This window comes from Phascolarctos cinereus, unplaced genomic scaffold (genome assembly GCF_003287225.1).
Source record: "Phascolarctos cinereus isolate Bilbo 61053 unplaced genomic scaffold, phaCin_HiC Scaffold_9;HRSCAF=440, whole genome shotgun sequence".
NCBI lineage: Eukaryota > Metazoa > Chordata > Mammalia > Diprotodontia > Phascolarctidae > Phascolarctos > Phascolarctos cinereus.
In genome coordinates, this window is record NW_027556402.1 from 206,649,886 (window position 1) to 206,658,870 (window position 8,985).

Consider the following 8,985-nt stretch of genomic DNA (forward strand, 5'->3'; position numbering starts at 1 on the left):
ATAATGACCCCGATTGTCTATGTGAAATGCACAATAATGTAAAGGGAAATTATGAAGAAGGAAGAGAAAGTGGGATTAGCACTGTCACAATTCAAATTATTCTATGAAATGATTATGATCAGATTATGCTATAAAGTGATTCTTTCCCAAATTGTGTCATGTGGCAAGAACAACAGCATATAATAGGCAATGCAGAATTATAATCAAAAGTAAATGTTAAACTGGTATTTGAAAAAATTAGGTTTACAACATATTGGAAAAAGTACTCATTTTTGAAGAGTGCACCATGTCAGCCAGAGGGACTAACAATACTTTAGGCTTAATTAAGAGAAGCATAGAATCAGAAACTAGTAAAATGACAAGGGCAAACCAAAGATGATAGAGTCAAGGCAGGGACTAGCCTGAGCTCTCCCAAATTCCTTCCTAAAAAACTTTAAAATAAAGCCTCAAAATGAATACTGCAATGGTAGAATCAATAAAAGGTCAAGGCGAAATAATTTTCCAGCTGAAGACAATTTAGAAGGTTGGAAGGGAAGTTTGTCTCACTGAGGTAAAAGTGCAGCATACAGCTCACTTTAAAAATAAAAAAATCAAACAGAACAAAATTGAACCAAAGGAAATGCACTTAGGAGAGATAGACCACACCAGTGCAGGCCTTAACCTAGGAAGCCAGCAGCAGTTTTTGGTGCTGACTGATTCAGCTACCACAGCTTCTGGAGCTCTCATCACAGAGATAATAGGAGTACGGACAGCTGATAAGAAGTTAATTACAGGGCACCCTTTCCTGGCAGTGGCAGAAGGCCTCTCTCTGTTGCATTGCCCATTTGCAGTTCCAACCACAGTCCCAGGGCAAGCAGGAACTTTACCAGGAAGCAGGACCCTGATTGCAGTTCCAAGGCACCCCCAGAACTAGCTCCAAAAACAGCAGCAGAAAAAACCTGAAGTTGGGACAGTGCCCCCTCCACCCAGGGAGCAGAGCCCAACTTGAAAATAAAGTTAAAAATCAAGAAATAGGCTGGAAAATGAGGAACCAATAAAAAAGAACCTGTCCATAAAAAGTTACTATGGAAGCCTAGAAGATCAAAACGTAAACTCAGAAGAAGAGGAAATCAAAGCAGCTACATTCAGAAACACAAACAAAAATGTGGATAACTCTCAGGGCTAAAAAGAACCCCTGGAAGAGCTTAAAAGGGATTTGAAAAACCAAATAAGAGAAGTAAAGGAAAATTTGAGAAAAGAAATGAGAGTGATATAAGAAAATTATGAAAAAGAGAGTCAAGTAAAGGTAGCACAAAAAAATTACCAAAGAAAGTAACACTTTAAAAAACAGAATAGACCATATAGTAAAAGAAGCACAAAAATCCACTGAAGAGAATTCCTTAAGAAATGGAAAAAGGCATACACAAATGCACTGAAAAGAATAACTCATAAAAAAAGAAATAGAAGGAATCAGAAGAGGGAATAAGGTAATAAAACTATCTCTTTTTGCAGATGATATGATAATATACTTGGAAAATCCTAAAGACTCAACTAAAAAGTTAATTGAAATAATCAATAATTTCAGCAAAGTAGCAGGATATAAAGTAAACCCCTGTCATCCATGAGCTCACATTCTACTGAGGGAGACACCATGTAAATAACCAGGCACATAGAAATTACAAACAAAGTAGAGGGAAGGTTATCTTAGAGAGGAAGCTACTATTAGCTAGAGAGGAAAGGCTCCTTGCAGAAGGTGGGATTTGAGTTGTCTTGAGGAAAGTGCAGAAAATTAAGGCAGCAGAGGAAGGGGAACAAGGCATTTCAGAACTGTGAGACAGTGACTGTAAAGACACAGAAGATGGAGTGTTATGTGTGGGGAAAGGCAAACAGTCCAGTGTAGCTAGGTTGGACACTGCATGGATGAGAGGAAAGTATAATAGTGGAAAGGTAGGAAGTGGCCTGGTTGTGAAGATTTTTATTTTTGAAATGATTCTTTATCGATATTTTTTATTTCTCATGTATTAAATTTCTTTCCAGTATCTCACCTCTAATGAAGAGCTAAACCATAGGGAAAAAAGTGTATAATTTTTTAGGTACATTATGTCACAAAGGAAAGCCCCCACATACATAAAAATATTTGTTGCACCAATTTTATGGTTGCAAAAGCTGGAAACAAAGCTGATACCCAGTGATTAAGTAATGGCTAAACAAAGTATGGCACATGAAGGTAATGGAATATTACTGTGCTGTAAAAAATATGACTAATACAGAAAAATTTACATGATCTGATACAGAGTGATTATAGCAGAGCCAATAAAATAATACACACAATGAGTATAAGAATGAAAATATAAAGAACAACCCCCATATATCAATAAAAATGTGTTGCCAGATTCCAAAAAGCAATCACAGGCCCAAAGAAGAGCAATGAGAAGACATATCTCCCTACTCCTTCGCAGGAGAGGGAGGTCCACGTTTGTGAAGCATTGCATGTATTTTCAGACCTTTCCAATCAACATTTAAATTCACAACTTTAGCCCATCAAAATAAAAATATACCTTTTCTAAAGCACATCTACTGGTATCATTTATCCTAAAAATTATGTCAGTAGAATATTAATTCCTTATGGGCAAAGATAGTTTTATTTTTGTCCTTAAACCTCCAAAACTTATTGCAGTGTCTGAGATATGGTATATACTTAATAAATACTAGTTATATTAAGTTGAATTCATGAAAAAAGATGTTTCCTACTCATCAGTCTTCGCAGGGCCCCTTTTACTTCATTGTTCCTAAGACTGTAGATCAGGGGGTTCAACATGGGGATCATTACAATGTAGAAAACAGAAATCACTTTATTTTCATCTGTCGAGTAACTGGATTCAGGCATCACATAAATGAATGTAGTGGTCCCATAGAACAGAGTGACGGCTGTGAGGTGGGAGGTGCAAGTTGAGAAAGCTTTGGATCTCCCTTCAGTGGACCTTATCTTCAGGACAGAGAAAAGGATGTATGTATAAGAAATTATGATAATTAGCACTGTGACCATAATTATTGACCCAGCAGAGGCGGCAGGAAGAATTTCAGCAAGATTATCTTCAGAGTAGGAAAGCTTCAAAAGTGGTGAATAATCACAGAAAAAATGATTAATCTTATTGGGTCCACAGAAGGACCGCTTCAATAAGCAACCAGTGAAGGTCCAAGCATTTATACAACTACCCAGGTAGGATGTGAAGAGTAACAGAGTGCAGAGCCCAGCAGACATATTGGTGGAGTAGAGCAGGGGGTTACAGATGGCCACATAGCGATCATAGGCCATCACAGCCAATAGGAAGCACTCAGTTGCCCCCAAGGTAGCTCCACAACACACATCTGGGCCACACAGCCTCCAAGAGGAATTACAGCTTTGTCCACAAGGAAGTTCTTAAGCATAACAGGTGTGACAGATGAGGAATATGCAGAGTCCACAAAAGCCAAGTGGCTGAGGAAAAGGTACATTGGAGTGTGAAGTTGGGAGCTCTTTCTGATCAATATGATTATGCTAAGGTTACCAACTAAGGTGACAGCATAGACACCCAGAAATGCCACAAAGAGGATGACACGAAGGGTTGGATCATCTGTTAGCCCCAAAATAATGAATTCAGTCACTGCAGTGCAGTTATTGCCAGACATCTGTCCTGGAAAGAGTTTCTGTTAGAAGAAAAGGAGATTAAAATAGAATGCAGGACTAAGATTTGTATATGTCTATTGATGTACTCAAGAAACATTCACTGGCCACCTCCTATGTGCCCATTGTACTCTCCTACTCCAATACTTTGCTCCTATGCACCATGGCAGAGTGCCAATAAGCAAAGCAGAGATGAACAAATTAGTTTCCTTATAATTCTTCCCAATTCACCAATAGTATTGTGTGATTTGCCAATTTTGCCATTGTGACAATGTAAAAAAACACATAAAAGAGTGAAGAGGATGGTTGAATTCCCAACATAAGAACCTTTCTTAAATATGTTCTGAGACCATATCCAAATGTGTAAATGCTGTTCTGCCAACGAAGCGCCATTGTCAATCCCTTCCAAAGAAACTGAGTCTGCTTTGGATTCCTGAGTTCTCCCAGGATCACTCTCCACATCTGAAGATGGTATCCACCTCACGCTAATTGACTATAAGGAAAGTTCTGGTTTCCAAGATAATCCTTGTGCTCGAAAATCACAAAAGAAGACGAATGAGGAATCTGGGTTCTAAGACTTCTCATTTTACTTTGCTCCCAAAACAACTTGCCTTTGCTACAAAGGGCTATTATCAGGCTGGATATTGCCAGCCTGGAGAACTATGGGAAATTTCCCATGGGAACTTTGCTGTTTCCAAGTAAAACAATGGAAAGTACTTATCAACCTGCAGTAATCATATCCTGTTTACCTATTGCTTCCTTCAATTGCAGAATAGCTGAGCAAGCTCTAACATAGGAAAGTAGTGACAAATTATTGTACGATAAGGAGTGATTAATGTGGCTGCTTTGGAGTAATATGGGAACATTTATTCACTGATGTAGAACAACCTCAGCAGAACAATTAATGGGATGACTACAATAATCTTGATAGGGAAACAACTTTGAAAGACCTCAGAACTTTTACCAAAATAGTGACAAATCATATCTTCAAAAGGCTAATGAGGAAATATTACCTACCACTTCTTGGCATAGAGGTGATAGACTTGAAAAGATTAAGGTTGATCCTATACCATTTATTTACTGATCTATTTAAAATTAATTGGTTTTGTGCTGTAACTGATTTTAACCTATAATTACTTAAATCATGGTTCTTTGTTTCTGAAATCATTTCAGAATTCAGCTGACCTGTAATGGGTTAATTTTAGAAATTCAGATACCCTGCTAATCACTAATATATTCTTGCCTCAGAGAATTTAGTTGCCTTAGACAACATGTGGGAAAGCAAGGGAGTGGGGCCTGAGCTCCCTACAGCATGAATCTATCTGTCAAGGATGTCTGATTTCCTTTTCAAAAGTCTGGGCCACTATCCTGCACCTGTACCCAAGCAATGAGCATTTTTTATTCTCATGAGAAAATAAGGTAGTCATTGCTAGCCCTAATTACCAACCTTCCAACCAATCGTGTTGTTCCCTGCATTTCTGCTCTGTAACCAATGATGTTGCCCCTAAGCCCATCACATCATCTACCCTATTTTGTTTTTTCTTTTATGTTTCCCAAAATCTATAAAAGAGGACTGTCCTCTTGCTCAGGGACTTTGACATTAATTCAGGTAATCCAGTGAACAATTTATTGATAGGTAGCATACCCCTGCAAATGAATATCATCTTGCTTAGAGAGTTGCCTCAATTTACCTTTTTGTCCAATTTCAAACACGACATACTAGAAGTACAGAATGACACAAGCATTCTCTGACATGGTTGAATTGTTGATTTCTATTCCTTGACTATACATATCACTTACAAGGAGGGCCTCCACTGTGAGTGGGGAGAGGTAGCTAAGTGGGTAGTGATAGACATGGGGGAGGGAAAGAGTAACAAGAAACATTTTCTAAATGCAAAAATACAAGAAGGTAGTATAATTTTACTTGTATGTATGTTATATTTCTTTTAAAGACCAAGCTGTCTTGAAATATTTGCATTTGTTGATGCCTGTTGAGTTCAAAACAAAAGAAATTATCTCAAATATTACTTTTTTCCTGAAAAGTTATTAAGCCCAACTCTAAACTCATTTTTCTTTTCTTCTTGATCCAATAAGTTGGAAAATATTGAGATACTGCTCAGCTGAAGAAGAAACATTATAACACTCATTTATGGGTCTATTGTCCTCTTTCTTTATGACTAACCACAAGAAAAAATAATGTCTCAACTAAAAAAAATTTTAGAGTGCTTAGTGAATTTTTCAACACCTCCTACTTCACCCTTTCCTCTCAAGAGATTACATAGCATCCAACTTTTCTGACAAAAGAAATGTTGTCCCTGTGTGATCCATTTTTTTCTCTTCTACAGTTCAAAACTCCTCAACATCACCTCCTCTTGTCATTGCAACAGTCTCTGAGAAAGAGATAGTCCTTCTATTGTACAGGGCCAATTCCTCTAATTGTTCCATTAATTCCACCTCTCTTATTTCAACTCTCAGCTTTCCGCATTGAAAACTCCCTTTTAATTTTTGATCTTTTTATCTATGGACTTTCCACTTTTTCCTAAAAATTGGCTCAGATCTGTCAAATCCTGTAAAATTTTCCATTTGACCCTGACATCCTTTCAAGGTATCATATTATATCTCCTCCCTTTCTCAGTAACCTCTCAGGGAAAAAAAAAATCTAATATTGTTTAGTCCACTTCCTCTCCTCCTCACGTTACCCAATTGTAATCTTGTTTTTGACCTAATCACTCCACGGGAAATATTCTCTACAAAGTTACCAGTAATTTGTTAATTCATAAATAATAGTATTTTCATAATCTTCATTTAAATTCTTAGGGGGTAGGGATTGTAGCAGACTTTGTATCATTAGCACCTAGGAAATTAGCTGAAAAATAGTTGATGCTAAATAAATACTAATTCATTAATTATTGGCCTCTACCAAGCACACAGCTCCTCATGAGTTTTCATGACACTATGATTCTACTACTATTCTACCTATCTGACCTTTCCTCCTCAGCCTCCTTTGCTAGATGATAATCCCTGTGCAGTCTCCTAACCTTACAAGTACCTCTGTCTGTGTCCTAGGCACTCTCCTCTTTTCTGTATCTTTTAAATGAGCTCATTAGGTTCCATTGTCATTAACTTCTCTATTCAGAGGAATCCCAAGTCTATATATCCACCTCTGAATTTCAATCCATAGATCAACAATACTTGGACATTTGTACATAGACATCCTGAAGGCATTTCAGACTCAAAAATTCAAAAGGGAATTCATATTAATGTCAACATTCAATTTAAATAAACATTTATACAATTTCTTATTTTTGTTCAGGACCCCACTATTTTTGTACACACCCTCATTTGCAATCCTGGAATTAATTTCTACTCTTCTCTCCATTTTCCCTTACCAAACCAGTCAGTTGCCAAATCTTGCCACTTTTATATCCACCACATTTATGACATTTACTCTTATGTCCACTCAGACAGCCACCTCCCTAACTTAAGTTTGAATCACCTCTCACTTGGACTATTGCAAAAGACTCTTAATTTAAAGTTCAGTCTCTATGTCCTCTAAACCATCTCACAAAAACCTACAGAAATGATCTTCCTAAAGCACATGGCTGATCATATCACTTGCTTATTCAATCCTTAAACAGATATCTTATTGATTTGAGGACAAAATAATAATTCTTCAGCTTTATATTTATACTCCTATGCCATGTTAATTCAGTGTTGCTCTTCAGATTTATTTCACTTTATTCTCAGGCATGCCTAGACTCCAGCCCAACTTACCTACTGCCCGTACTCCAGACTCAGAATTTTATCCTCATCTCCGCACAGGCCATCCTCTATGCTCCAAATGCCCTACCTTATCTCCGCTTCTTAAATCTCAAGCTTCCCTTCTGTCTCAGCTAGTGGGTCACCCCTTATAGGAAGCCTAGTTTCTGAAACTCTATCCCTCTATGATTTATCTTGTATTTGCTTATCTCTGTAAATATTTCATCCCTTCCTCTACAATATAATGTAAAGTCCCTGACATTAAGGACTGTTTTGCATTTTATTCTTTTTATCCCCAGGGGATAGGACAGGACACCCTGCATAGTATGCACATCAAAATAGTAGTTGAATGGAAGGCAACAATGCACTTTTGAAAACCTCAAGTCTCATTCATTTTGGTATCATAATAAAAATAATCACATAACGGGAGTATTAATAACTCAATATGAAATTTTTAATTTCATAAATTACTTTCCTCCCATAATTTTTAGAAGAATATATTGTTCTGCTAATTTTACAGATGAGGTAATGAAGGATCACAGAGATGCAGTCACGTAGCCACAATCACAGTCAGAACCAGTAAGACTCAGATGTGGGACTCAAACCCAGTTCTCCTGGCTTTGGGTCCAATTCTCTTTCCATTACATCATCCAACAAACATATCAGTGAAATTCCTCACCCAAAGCCTCAGTTTGAGAAGTGGGGGGAAAGTAATAAATAAAACAAATCTACTTATGTATACACAAAGATTTGTACCTCAGTTTTCCTTATCTAACTATGTTTGATCATGTACTTACTGTTTGTAGAGTTGTTTCAGGGTATATGATATCACTTCTGAGAGATCAGAATTTTATTTACTAACACACGGTAACAATGCTCAATGCATTTACCTCCCTTCTAAATCTGTAACATCATATGGACCTACAAGGGACCAGAAACAACAAGACCAAAATGAAGAATGAATATTATTCATTGTGGGGGGTAGAGAGAAGGAGAGACAGAGAGAGAGAGAGAGAGAGAGAGAGAGAGAGAGAGAGAGAGAGAGAGAGAGAGAGAGAGAGAGAGAGAGAGAGAGAGAGAGAGAGAGAGAGAGAGAGATGCTTTAAAGTCCTGTACAAAACTGTAATCAATATAAAGTTTGGCATGTCAGAAGAATAGATAGGCTTCCCTGAAATGAGCTACAAATCAATAATCATATTTAAGAATTTTTAGACTAAAACCAAGAACCTACTGATGCAACTAGATGATTATGTTAGGCTCCAGTTATTACTTTTGCATAGCAGTACCACATTTATGTTGAGTTTCATAACAGTTGGGAGATAATCCCTTGAGCACCTTAGCACCAAATATAGCCACCATCATTAAAATGCCTTTTGAAATCCATTGGGATTGAGAAAATTACAAATATACTAATGAGTTGTGTGAAAAGTTCTCTAAATTCTCAGCAGGATTCATTAATTTTTCTTTATCTATGTTTGTCTAGGATTTTTAAAAAGTAAAAAAAAAACAAAATAAAACAAGATTAGATATCACCACAGCCAAACTACTATTACCTGCCATGGAAGCTCTCAAAAATTGTTCTG

The 8,985-nt window shown here is 37.0% G+C and overlaps 1 pseudogene; it reads right to left on the minus strand.

Moving 5' to 3' along the window:
* Positions 1-2,707: 2,707 nt before the first annotated feature.
* LOC110221074 (olfactory receptor 5P80-like) lies at positions 2,708-3,648 on the minus strand (annotated as a pseudogene).
* Between the last annotated feature and the right edge of the window lie 5,337 nt (positions 3,649-8,985).